At 44.4% G+C, this 14,239-nt stretch overlaps 1 protein-coding gene across 9 annotated transcripts in view; it reads right to left on the reverse strand.

Moving 5' to 3' along the window:
- The window catches only part of OXR1 (oxidation resistance 1), a 1,797,650-nt gene that overhangs the window by 379,009 nt on the left and 1,404,402 nt on the right, over positions 1 to 14,239 (reverse strand). The window lies entirely within an intron of this gene.

Here is a 14,239-nt window from a genome sequence, read left to right on the forward strand (position 1 = left end):
ATGCCTGCACCCACTTGAGGGATCCTTTGGCCAAAAGAACCAACATTTCCTGATGGAGCAAGGAGAGATGGTGCTCTGTCAGCCGGTTGTAAGTGGGTGACATGGATGGAGGGGTTTCCAGTAAAGGGATGGAGTAGCCCTTCTGGATGAATTGCAAAACCCATTAGTCAGAAGTTATCAGCTTGCAGTGGGGCAAGTGATAAGGGATCCTGACGGCGACTGGTTGCCCATGCTGGTAAGAGGACAAACTAAAGGAGTTTGGAGGCTGCGGCTGTTGGGGGGGGGGGAATGGGGCATTTGGACTGACCTGAGCTCTCGTGATCTGTGGAAACCGCATCAACAGCCAGGAAAGGGGTGGGAACTCTGTTGGCTTTAGTGGGTTGGAGGAATGGGACGCAGTTGGTAGCGCCTACAAAAGCCACAGAAGAGGTGAAACGGAGACTGGGGTTAGAGATGGGTCATGAATAGACCCAAGGACCATGCCGTAGATCTGCTATCCTTGAAGTGCTCCAGGCCGAGTCTGTCTTCTTACCAAAGAGGCGAGCGCCATCAAAGGGATGTCCATGAGCGAGGTTTGAAAATGCCCCGAGAAGCCAGTGTTCTCAATCAGAGTGTAGTCAGTGCCACCGACTATGAAATCGATCTGCCCAGCAAGACTAGTGTCTGATGGTGAAATTTGCTGCATCCCATCCATCAGCAATTGCTTAGGAGTATGGCTCGGCCTCCTCCGAGAACTTAGGCAACACTTGCACAACCAAATCTAACACAGTTTGCTGGTATCAGCCCAAAAGGCACACAGTGTTAACTACCCGCAGTGCTAGGCTGGTAGAAATAATCCTCTTACTAAAGGTATTCAGCCTTTTGGATTCTCTCTCCAGTGGAGTTGTAGGGAATATACCAGGACTGATCGTACAAGTACCACCAAGCTCTTCACGATGGGATGCTGGGTGAGGAAACAAAGGGTCCCTAGGAGCGGGGCAATGGCTTAAGACAATTGTCCTGTGCACAGGAGCCCATGTAAAGGGATTGGTAACACCCCAAGAAGGAGATCTGTAAGGGCTTCATTGACTTGGGAGTAAGGTTAAGAAGGGACGACTCCCGGCTGAAGCACCTTTATCAAGAGGCTTTTCTTGACTGCCACTGTGGGCAGCTAAAGGTCCAGAACATAAGCTGCTCTCAGTGCCACCATTGTGAAGGAGGCTCCCACCTCCATAGCAACAGTATGGGGAGAGACCTGGCCGGTATCTTGTGAGGTGTCCAAACTACTAGCATTTGCCAGTTCCTCTTATTAGTTGTCATCTGTGTCATCAAGGGGATGCTGGTAACTATAAGGGTCCTCTGACCCCTCCCAATCCTCACCCTTTCCAGGCCTGTCAAAAGAAATATAGTTTGAATCTGAGCAGTGAGCCACGCTAATTTGGATTGTGATTGAAGACTGCTATCTTGCTTGAGGCACGGTACTTTAGCCTCCACTCGCAGATCACAACGTGTTTCTCTGGCTCATTTGCTCTCGCGAGTGACAAATTGGGTGTACTGTGGCCTATGGACTTTGACTGTTGAAGAACTTCCTTGAATCATTTTACTGGATATGATAAGGGTGTTTTCATAATTTTTTTTCTGCATTTGGATACAACGTTGAGCCGTGAGAAAGTAGTTTATCGACGAAACACGTGTCGGCTGTTCATTTGCATCATCTACGTGTCAACAATCTGGAAAAAAGTGTTCCACCTATGATCAAGACAGTGTTCTACTTATTGCTTGCTCTTTTTGAATTAAATTTATTACTGACTGATGAGTCAGTTGAAACTATTACTGTGCTCTTATCTGAACTTTCAAATTTGATGTGTATGCAGGTTTTTATCTCAATGTACTGAGCAATACTGTGGGTCGCACAGTGTTTACATTGAGCACGCGTTATGACAATTTGATTTTTTACGTTGCCAAACATGACAGAGGTGCTGGCTGTTCTGTTCGAAACCACTACCACCTCTTTGTGTAGAACAAAAGAAAAAGGCACTGGTTCAGACTGGGAAGGCATGGTATAGGAGCCGGGTAGAACAATGGGGCCGCGCCACGAAGTGCATTGGTGGTATCGGGAGCGATGGCACTGGAGCAGGTTGCGGTCTCACAAGCAGTGCCGCTCCAGATCCACCACTGGATCCAAGGGGGCTGATTGCCGCAGAGGGTGAAGGAACTGGTGGAGAACCAGTAGGGGCCCCTCCAGCACCCTTTGGGGCCCCAAAGTTGCTCCAGAGTGGTTGGGCCATTCAAATATGAGGTACATCGCCTCATCCAAATCTAGATTGGGCGGGGGTCACTCCAGCTCCGGAAAACTCTGGGAGGCGCAAAGCCAATCCTCGCAAAGGCCCCACCACGGAGCCGGGCCTAGAGTGCTGACGCTCCCACGCCAGGTCCGATGACTTGGACCGGCAAAGAGAGGTGGAAGAGCGATTAGACTTTTTTCTTATGGGAATTACCTGACAACCTTAATGAAGACAACAACCATCTGGAGCGGCTCCACAAGCAGTCCCGGGACCTTCTTAGTGACCGGGATCGAGAGCGTTGTCCGAAGTCTGGCGGCGAAAAGCTTGAGGGCCTGTTCCCTCAGCACCTTAGGACTCATGGCGCGGCAGTCCACGCAGGTATGGAAGTCGAGGCCAGCTCCAAGCACCTGAGGCAAACCAGATGTGGGTCTGTCACAGACATTTGCCTATGACAAGCACCATACGGTTTGAAGCCTGTAGGCTTCTTATGAGACATCCCTAGCACACCAGGAGATTCAATCTCGAAAAAAGCCTTGATACCAAGTCGAGAAAAAAATCAGTCAAAAAAAGACTGGAGTAGCTCTCTCCAGATCTGCGTTCACTGGCGTAGAGCGAAAAGAACCAACATCAGCACACTCGGGTGGCACCTATATAGGTACGATACTCACACTTAATATAGGGTAGCACTCTTATAAGAACTATTAAAAGGCAATGGGAATGGGCATAACAGCGTTATGGATGAAAACCCTCACTCACCCGAGGGTGACATGCTTCACCATTGGGTTCCTCCAACACACGGGGACCGCAAGGTATCCCGTGTGGGCTACGACTTCAACAAGAGAGAAGCAGCATGAGTGCAAAGCACGGGTTGGATCTACCAACTCAATATGGTAAGGAGGGGCAGAGTGCAAAAACAAAACATATATATGTGTGAATTAAAAGACTATCTGTATAGGGGCAACAACTTTATTCTTCCTGCCTATATAGTAGTCAATTAAAATGCAAGTGATTGTAGGGTCAAAAAGGTACCCTATCTTAGGATCAACATGTTTCTGCCCTAGTGACAAAATAGTTCGGGGCATTCATCAGGATCATAAGGAAGTCACTCTGCTATAAAGGTGCATAAATCATAATAAGATACTTAAGCCACCATATCTTGACCATCAGGCACAATGTCGTTTTGAACGATAGATCAGTAGGCTCTGCAAAATAATAAAACGGTATCTTAACAATATTGGTAACATACACCCGTGTACACCATAGCCCAATGTCTAGTGGCAAAATTCTTACCTATAGCATGTGGTATATGTGTTTACTCAATCATCAGCAGAGTCTCACACCAGTCCGTCATGCTATTAGCGAACGCAATTGCTGATTAGCAATATCATAATAGTACAAATTGCAGACACCACAGTAAAAATACACCACGAGAAATAGTATACCCATCCTATCGTGGGCTCTTCCTATCTGTTCTCTAGAAGTTCACAATCTTCTATATTGTTGTAGTAAGTCAGTAGTGTTCACCCAAACTATAAGGGGTTATCCTCATCCAGACGAATTTACTGTAATGGGACCAGCTAGACCCCATTATAATAAACTGCGCGCCTGTGTGATTATTATATATCCTCTCTCATAGGGCGAGTGGCAGGTAGCAGGTCAGCATATTAGACACTTAATAATACGAGGTCCTGTAGGACTTCTGTAATTCCCATTGAACTGCGCGCTTAAGATGTAGCATGTTAGTGTCTTTTTAAAGGCTCTAGTTTATAACCAGCACGACTAACACGCGTCTCACCAATATGCAAGTAATCACGCTGGACATCGAACCTCCTTACTATCGCTACTAACTACAATAATGAAGTTAAAAACGTCATCAGACATTATCATCTGCTCACCTGCAGCTAGTGTGGTGTTGTTTCTGTGACCCTGAAGGAGAGAACCTGACTCCGCGTACAAGCGGTCCATTTATCCAAAATGAATGGCGGTCAACGACGTACGTCTAACGTCATAGTATGTGTGTGTCAGTAGTCATGGAAACCAAGTAAACATCACCTGATCGTGATGTCGTAATGCTCCGTATGCATGTGGTGTAAACAAAATAAATATCGCACCGGGCAGCAATGTCAATAGTAATTTAGAGTGACTTGTACAGCTCATACTAAGTAAAGAAAATCAATACTACAATTCTCATATCAACTGGGGGTCACGTAACTACCACAAACTCTAGCCTTACCATTAGCAAATGACAGTACAGTCAGGGCAAGAAATACAATAAATGAAGAGCACAACAATGAATGGAACACAACCAAACCAATATAGACAATTACTATCTCTATATCGGAGGTTGAAAGTCAATTTAATCTTTATGGGGCATAGAAATGAATTAGCCCACCCATATCAATAGTACTTTGCAGCCGCATAGCACATAAATCCAGGAATTGTATTAGTGGGAAGCCAATGCGCATATCGTCGTTCAAACCATTAAGATGGCTACCCAATCTGAACACGGACAAGGACTAGTAGTTCTCTCCAAGGTACTCACAGAAGACTTTCAAGTAGTCTGACTTCTACTCCAGTTCTATCATCCATTCAACCTCCAGTCCAACGAGGTACACAGACAGGCTGAATAATACGCTCAAGCTTTCTTCGAGTCTCAGATCTTAAAAAAAGGGGCATCATAGCTGAATAACCTATACGACACCCAGAGAGCACTGAATAACTTGCCAAGATGCACTAATAAATTGTACGGCTTACAATATACTTCTGGAATCAAAATGTATGTTTCTGACCTCCAAGAGGAAATGAATCTTTAAGGTCAATCACTCTTTGGTCTGTTACAGGGCTGTGGGAGACTAGACTACACCGGTCGGAAGTACAAACTCCTCACACCACCCCATTCACATTTGCTGCGGTTTGCTCGTGACCTCGTATTTATGTGCATTCCTTAAAAAGATGTCTGGATATCGAGAGCATGTATCTGCTGTAAAAGGCACAAGAAGTGCGATACTAACACCAATGCCTAGTTTGAAGAGGAAGCAGGTGTCAAACTTTGCTAAACCATATAAAGTGTCCCTTTCTTCACTGCTGTCGAAGGAGAGTGCTGCAAATCCTCCAAGTAACACCTCAAAAATATTTCCCGATCGACAGCTATGTAAGGAAGCAGTGTGTGTTTGATTGTTGACTACAAGGGAGTGGTTAATAGTGAATCCTCAACTGTCAACCTGCCAGCACCAACTGTGTTGGATATATAACACTGGTAATGAAGTTGACAACAAAGCACTCTGTATCAGAAACGCATTAGACTCATGTTTTCAATGGCCGGAGTGCAAGACTTCTCTTACAGAGCAACCTGAAAGTGAGGAGCAAAAGCATTTAACACTTAAGTTTCCGTTCGTACATATTTGAATTGGTTTCACAGTTAAAACTTGAATTGGCCAGACAAATGTGTTGCAACCAGGCCTGCTTCCAAAACCTGCAGCAACCCCGCAGTTATGTTTGGCTTGTCCTGAAAGTCATTACATTTGCTACATGGATTACAATGGTGGCGTATTTTTTTCAAGTGGTGTAATCTTACTGGATTTTGTGATATTCAACTGATCCAGCGAGCTTCATGTGATGTCATTTCAACTGTTTACCAGCGAAAGGGACATTGATTTTGGAAGAATTTGGAGTTTCCAAAATTGATGCACTGATTGATAATGGAACATGTATTTGGAGTTTGCATGCAAATAAACACCCCCTCAGTTTCACAAGGTGAATCCTAGATATGGTAAGATTCAGGTAATAAAACATAGTACAGGTATGCCTGCCAAGTGTGGTCTCGCAATCCTTACTTGACCTCAACTGCACAACATATTTACTACTTTAGTGAGTTTTCAGATGTAAATGCTTTCAATAATTATTCACAATTTTTAACCAGATCCAAATGAGACTTGGTTACACAGCTATGGCGGTTGGACATTAATCATTGTATCCATATTCAGGGAAGCTGCAACTCTAGACAGTGATCTTCGTAAGATTATGGAGAAAGTGCATTGTAAGTTCTGATCTAACATTTTTGACATTACAAACTGTAAAAGATGCATTCAATCTCCCCTCCCCACCCAAAAAAACCCGACAATACAGGGCGATTTCTACTTTGCAATCTATTTATAAGGCACTGAAGGCACAAAATCTACTGTGGAGTCAATGATATGGATTTGTTCCAGCATTATGGTATAAACTGTATGCAACAAGCAAAAATCAGTCACTATGTTTCAATTTCAGTAATAGGTCTCATACTCCTATTACTGTGACGTTAAGAAAACCACATGACTGAAGGAAATACGCGTATATTGCTGGGAACCCTGGAGGTGGACTTTGTATAGATGCGAAGCAGGTATCGCTGAAGTGATCTCAGGGTGGATTTTGGTTGGCAACCTAGTTGCCACTTTTTTGTACATAACTTAAACTGCAGATTTTGCAGCGTGGTCAGCAGTTGAATTACCTTTTGAGTGGATTTCATACCTCCACTGTCAATCAATCACAGGTTTATAAAGCGAGCAACTCACCCGTGAGGGTCTCAATGCGCTGGGGGAGCTCCGGATCAATCGAAGAGCCAGGTCTTGAGGTCCTTCCTGAAGGTGTGCAGGGTTTGCGAGCGTCTGATGTTAACAGAGCTTGTTCCAGGTCTTGGCTGCGATGTAGGAGAAAGCTCTCCCACCTGTTCTGCTTCTGTGAATGCGGTGGACCTCTGCCAGGGTGAGGTTGGCGGAGCGGAGGTTCCTCTTGGGTACATGGAAGTCAAGGGCAGCTCCTTTATCCCGGCGTCATGAAGTCTGGCTGTATGGGTGCGATGGGAGATAGTGTCGAAATCTGAGGAGAGGTCTAGAAGGATGAGGGCCACTGTGTGTCCCTGGTCGAGTAGCAGGCGGATGTCGCCTGTGGCAGCGAGGATGGCAGTCTCGGTGCTGTGGTTTCTGCAGAATCCGGACTGAGAGGCATCTAGGATGGAGTTCTCTACGATGAGTGTTCACCGTTTCGGTGACCGTGGCTGCGAAAGGGAAGAGGGAGATAGGCCGGTAGTTTTTCAGGTCCGTAGGGTCGGCCGTGGGCTTCTTGAGGCGGGGTTTAACATCAGCCCGCTTCCAGTCATCTGGGAAGATGCCGGACGTGAAGGAGGCGTTGATGGTAAGTTCCAATTCGGGTGCGATGGCGGCAGGGGCCCTTTGGAATATGTGCAGTGGGCAGGGGTCCGTGGGGGCTCCTGAGTGGGTTTTATGCATGGACGCGGTGATGTGTTCGATGGTAGTGAGCTTTCAGTTCGAGATCGTAGGCTGGTCGGCCGTGATGGGGAGGAGGGGGGGGTGGGAGGTTTGATGTCCTGCATTGGTTCGCTGAAGTTGTCATAGAGGTCCTTGATCTTATTGTGGAAGTATGTGCTGAGCTTGTCGCAGTGTTGCTGGGAGGGTGTGACATCCGTGGCTTCACTGGGTGGCTTAGTGAGCTGCTGTATGACGCTGAACAGTTCCTTGGCGTTGGTCACGTTGGACTTGATTTTGTCCTTCATGAAGGTCCGTTTGGTGTCCCTGATGCGCTGGCGGTATTCCTTCAGGGCGCTCCTGGGGGTGTTCCATGCTTCCGCAGTTTTCTGGTTTCGCCAGGTTTTCCCAAGGCGTCTGCATGAGCATCTGGCTTCCTGTAGTTCCGTGGTGAACCAGGCGGCCTTCATCGGGCGTTCCTTGGCGGGGTGCTGGAGGGATGCGAGTATGTCGGCGCAGCGGGCGATCCAGCAGTGAAGTTCTGTGGCTGCGGAGTTAGTGTCAGTCGTGGCGCTGGGGGGTCTTGGCAGAGGGTGGCGGTGAGGAGTTTCTCTGTGACTGTGCCAGAGTGTGCTGTGTGCGCACTAATGGAAGCAGGCTCTATGTAGCTATCCACACCCAAACCTGCTTAGCTTTTATTTCCCATTTCACTCTTTGTAACCACTGGGCTCCCAATGTTTAAAATCTCTCTTATTACCAGAAACAAACAATCAGTGTTGAAAACTAAAGGGTCTATTTTCTGTAAGGCAAGAAGGAGTGCATTATTGCCACCATCTAGGCAGTCGAATCTACTAAAGATATTATGTGTAAGTGTTTAGTAACAAATCTTTATGCTCAAATACTGCTTACTAAACAAGCAGACGAGCAGGGATGTTGTGAGCCTATTGCTGCGGCCCTGAGCTGTCCACATAGAACACGGACTGGTATTCACATGAAGGTTTCATATGTGTTGTGGTGGGATGGGAACGTCTCCTGCATGGTAAACAAGAGTGTACCCCCAACCCTGAGTGCCTGACTGCATGTGAAACTGGCATCCTTACATTTATTTTTGCCCTTGAATCACATTAATCCAGTGTGTGCACACAGGGACCAAGGCCTGTCCTTTGTAATGCGAGGGTCAGAACCCATTCTGTAACCTGGTCTGATTTACCGAGTGTGCCCGCATAGACAGCCTTGGACTATTGTCCATGCCAGAGTGCATCACAAAGCAGTGGTGACCAGACCTTTTTCTCTGTGCCAAGGAGAGAAGAACCTACTGGCCACTCTCAGGTAAAATTCTGCTGTTACGCGACACGCAGAACCTTGTGACGACAGCTGTTGTACATGTTGAGTGCATGTCTGTGGCGAGATTTTGTACTACATGCATAGAAATACGGCTCTGTGTGTTGTCTGAATCGGAGTACTGGGACCAGTATGGATGCCCCTGGTTTAGCGTGTCACAAGAGAGAAGATGGGGACATCTTCACCTACATAATGGAAGTGTACTGCCTACGCTCTGTGGCTGGAAGATGGAGATCCAGAGACCAAAGCGAGAGAGGATGGAGAAAGGGCTACATTTAGAAATTCAGTGAAGGTCACATGGCCAAAGGACACTGACAGATGCAATGCCATCAATGATCCAACACCATCATCCATTTCCAAATGTAAATATTTCAGAATTGAGATAATCACTGAGCAAAGCTTGGAATGAAAACAGTGCTACTTGTTCTCAAAGCTTAGCTAGTAGTGTTCAGCAGACCAATGTCTATGGCTAGCAGTGGTATTGTCATTATCAATGGCATTATTGGCACAATTAAACTGTTCAAAACAAGTTAATCACTTTCAATGAGGGGATGGCCAGCTTGAATCTCCACATCAGTTCTTTAAACAGATTCTCCCGGAGGGGGTTCAATGACAGAGCAAGAAGCTTACTAATGGTAACCTGCTTCAAAATCTATTCAAGTTATATGAGAAAAAGTGAGACTGAAAACACCATGTAATTTTCCACAAAATGCTTAGCCAAAAAAAAAAAAAAAGAGGCCTTGTTTGTTTTTTCTTCACCTGGATCTCCTTATAAATCAAGACAATTTGACTACTAAAATATATTAGCAATGAGATAATAAATAAAGATTTCAAACCCTTATGCACTACTTTAAAATGAGTAGCGGTGTTAAAAATCAGTGGAGGGTAAGCATCAATACAGAGAATTGTCAATTAACTGGCCTTAATTAGAGGATAGTATTCGTCTTCAAGGAGATTTGAATTATTTACAGAGAGTGTATTTGTGTGGCTATCAGTGGAGCGCAACTATCACCCAGAGGTCTTTGGTACATTGCTAAAAATTGTAGATGGGCTTCACTGTTGCTTTGCAAGAACAATGCATTGGAAAAAGCAAATGTTTTAGCTCCTGAAACAAAAAGAGCATGGGAACGGTACATGGATCATCCTGGAGACTTTTACACAGTTGAACGTTGTTTGGGATTTTTTGTTCAGGTAGGGTTCTCATTACTTTCAATTGTATCCATGCATGTATTTTTTTATTTTATTTTGCACAAAAATACAGCAACTGACTCGACAAGCAGTCAATAATTTAGAGAACACAACATTTGTGACATAGTTTCATATTTAACTCAGAATGATTATATAGGAAATATCTTGGCGGGGGTGACGGGCGGCAAATCAAGATGGCTGCTTAACCAAGAGTTCAATGTCCCCCCCCCCCCCGGGTCAAAAAACCTGTTTGCAGATAGTGTGGTACAATTATAATCCCAGCGCAACCCTATGTGACAGGCTGTGCGAGGGAGACACCAGCTTTGATGCGGTGCCCTCTTTAGCCACCAATTGGGAGATCTGTTCTACTACAGCTTCCTGACTATAACCCCTGCGCCTGGAAAACCTGCATGCCAGCTATGCACCAACAGAAGGCTTGGCTTGATTATGTGTGTTGCCCAAAATTGTGGAAGTTTCTTTCAAGGTGCCTACTGAGTAAATATATTGGTATTAGCAGTATTTAGGCTGGCCTTTTTGCGGTAAGATTCCTTCTTGAGGATGACATGTTTTCCTCTCACTCCTGGAAGGTCCACCTGCAGATATCCTACAATGCAAAGTCCCATCCTGCTGTCCCTTTTTACAGGGTCTATAGAACTTCCACCACTGTTCCAAAGCACTACAGTGAGGGAGTCTGATCCACAGACGATCCACTGGATGACAGGTAAATGCTCTACTGTAAATTATCTCCCCAAACAGCCCGTCATTGGGCCAAGTTACCTTCATGATTGCAGCAAAACAGGGCACTCATTGAGCGTTGCAATTTTCAAACCCACAAGTTTGATAATCTAGAGAACAAGTTAGAAATTGGAGACTAAGTTCATTGTCATTATTGACAGACTGTAGGTTTTCCTTACTATTTTTGTTAGGTTGATTGCTCTACTTTGGGACTTGTCCGGAAATTCAGACATTGTCTAGAACATATTACCTACAAAGGTTCAACAACCTGAGCGAAGAAAGGATAACGAGTAGAGACTTTGGGCAAGTGGTATATACAGTTAATGTTGTAGATTAGTAGCCCAACAACTACATTGCACCTACTGCTTTGTGCTTCCAGATCTTGCATAAGTGTTTAGCGCCTTGCACTAAATATTTTCAACCCATTAATCGAGAGAGTTATATAGATAGGTGCACATAACAGGGTGGGATCAGGAAATTCAGCAGACTGGCTAGCCATAAGGAGAATAGCATACCTAATTGCAACATTATAGTTGAACACCTGAAATGGAACAAGGTTATTCTGTATAGTAATCAGACTCTGGTGGTTCTTCATAATGTGATAAAATCCTGAAATTCTTTTGGCAATGTACCAGATCTTATTGTAGTAATTTTGCACTACCTAGTAAGCACAGTAAATTCCATTTCTTTTTTAAATATATTTTATGTTTTCTGTTGCTTATCAGACTTTCTCACTGCAAGCATTATCTAGTTGTTTAGTCTCATAGCTCGACTAAGCAAAATGCATGCTAGATAGCGCAGGTGATGTTGCAGACAGTGTATGAATTAAGCCATCAATTAACATGGGCCTCATGTATGTTTCTTCAAGTGTATATTTTGTTTAGAATTCGGGATAACAAAAAAATAGGTTAGCAAATAGGTTATCTGTAAAAGCATTTAATTTCAGTGGTTGGAGCATCAGAGAATCACCAGAGCGAAAGAATGAGGTGGCCACATAACCCTTTGTGTGAAGAGAAAAAACTATCACCAAGAAAAAGCACTAAAGTCACAGAGATAGTTTCTCAGTCCGTGGTGTACATCAGGAGGATTGGATGATTCATGTTTGTTGGTTGCATATCGGGCTCTCCAAGCTGCCTTTTTAACAAAGATTTAGTGCACCAAACACACACGTTAACATCGCTGGATTACTACAGTCAGTTGTGCTTAAATCGTAAACGGATTATTTTAAAGACATTGTTCTTAAGTCCAATGAATTTCTAATAAAGCATGGGGAAACAAAATATAAATGGCCTCGGAGCATTTTTTAAATTCTGTCACAAATTAAAAAAAGGCACTAATCACACTCTGATGACAAACATTTGGCAGACCATAAGCAACCCTAGAAATAAGGTAGCCCATGACCATTTTAATCTGGCCATGACTACTTTTAACGCAATAGAATTATGTGCTTTACCCCTCTCACAAGTCGAATTTAATAGAGTGATTAACAGGTCCAGCAAAAAAGTGTCATCACTGATGGATAGAGAGACCCTACCGAAAAGATCCCACGCTTGGCCGGTAATTTCATCATACGGCCAATTAAAACGCCAGAATTATCTGGGGTGTTTGAATGGTCTAAAAGCAAAATTAAAGCTTATGAGTCTCAGGTTAGGCAATTTCCAATTCCGTAGCAATTTGCCAGTTTGGAAAAGGTTGGGCATTCCAATGTAATGTCGCATATGTAATTATAACAGAGAAGATGTTTGTCACATAGTTTGTAGTTGCCCAGCTTTAACGGGAGAATGCAGAAGCCTGCTTAGACAGGGTTTTAACCAATATGCCATTCGCACATGTCGTCAAGCAGTAATAGTTGGTCTGCTTAGAGAAAACTTACCATTTACTGGTAAAAATGTTTAAGTTTATTGAGGTAGCGGACGGTAAACAGGCTTAGGGGTCCATTAGGATGGAGGACGAATGTCCTCCGCCGGGTGGGCGGTGGCAACCGCCGGCAGACATCCACCCGCCATCGAAGCCCTGGATACCGCCGGTCCGATCAGCATTGCGGTCGTGACCGCAGCGGTGTGATTTTCCGCCCGCCACTTTTACGCCGGTTCCAGTTCGCCTGCTTGCCTGGTGTGCGGCGCTGGACCGCTACAATTGTGGCGGATCAGGGCCAAGCACCGCCGGCACTATTATGATGCCGGCGGTAGCCAGCTTTCGGCAGCGGTGGAACCGCCATGGAAAGGCATGCTGAGAATGTCTCCGGGGGTCCATTGCGAACCCCCAATGTGTTGGGGGTGTGTGAGTGCACTGAGGGGGTACCCCCCTACATGTCCCTGTACCAGGTGGCAGGCACTGTGCAGTGCCTGCAACACAGTGCAGGGACATGAAGGACATGCTTGTTTGGACATTGCGGCGGAGCTGCTGGCAGCACCGCCCGCCACAATGTTAACCGCCACGGTCGGATTTCCACTGCGGAGCATAATAATTGGACGGAGTGATTTTCCGACCGCCATGCTCATAGACCCCTAAATGTGCATAAGAAAGATTTACAATGATTAATATGCTATTTTCTTATGCCCATACTGAGAGGAACGAGACACATCGATAGTAAGGGTTGCCGTCTTATAATTGCACAAATGGTTTGATTCCTGACGAAAAATGTTTTTTATTTTTTAAAGCCTTTTAATTGCAAAGTACTGAGAAGATATTTACAAAATCAGAACATAGCACTTTAAAATCCTTAATGACCTATACTAGAATAATCTCCTCTTCTTTTAAAATCTCGAATCAATTTAAAAGTGCATTTTAGGACTTTGTTACTATGTGATTTTAAGCATGGAATGTGTACATTGGTATGCTGTAAGTTTATTATCAACGGAACAAAAAAATATTTATTTACTTGCGTACTTAGCTCGGATAACTAGGCTGAGGATCTAGGAAAATTGTAGTCGTCTGCTCTCATAATCAGTTGTATATGATTGCATGTACTCATTAGGTTGGTCTAATCCATTATTATTATTCAGTGTTAGGATAACAGGGGGTTTCAGCAAGGCACGTTGCACTTAATTGCTTTGCACAACTTGAATTGTGGATTAAACATCAACAGTGTAAACAGAAAATGTAAGATGTATTGGTCCTAGCAAGTGCAATAAGACTTTATGAAATGTTACAACTGTAGAACGATGCTGTTAAAATCGGTTTCCACCTTGTAGCGTGGATCCCATCACATAGGTTTTAATTGTATTTTAAAACAGTTTTTATTTAAAAGGATATTTATGAATTGTCACATGGTAATGCAAGCGTGTCATATTGTACGTTTTTTTAATTAACTGATCAACAAAGTATCATTCATAATAAAACATGTATACAATTTCCTTATCTGAAAACGACAGCACTATAACATACAAAGACTACCAATCTCTCCCTGCCCCTTCTCTCTCTTACTGTATTGTTCACCAGGTTTACTGCTCTTGGACTCCAGGCTTGCAG

Source organism: Triturus cristatus, chromosome 5_1 (assembly GCF_964204655.1).
Source record: "Triturus cristatus chromosome 5_1, aTriCri1.1, whole genome shotgun sequence".
NCBI classification, from domain to species: domain Eukaryota; kingdom Metazoa; phylum Chordata; class Amphibia; order Caudata; family Salamandridae; genus Triturus; species Triturus cristatus.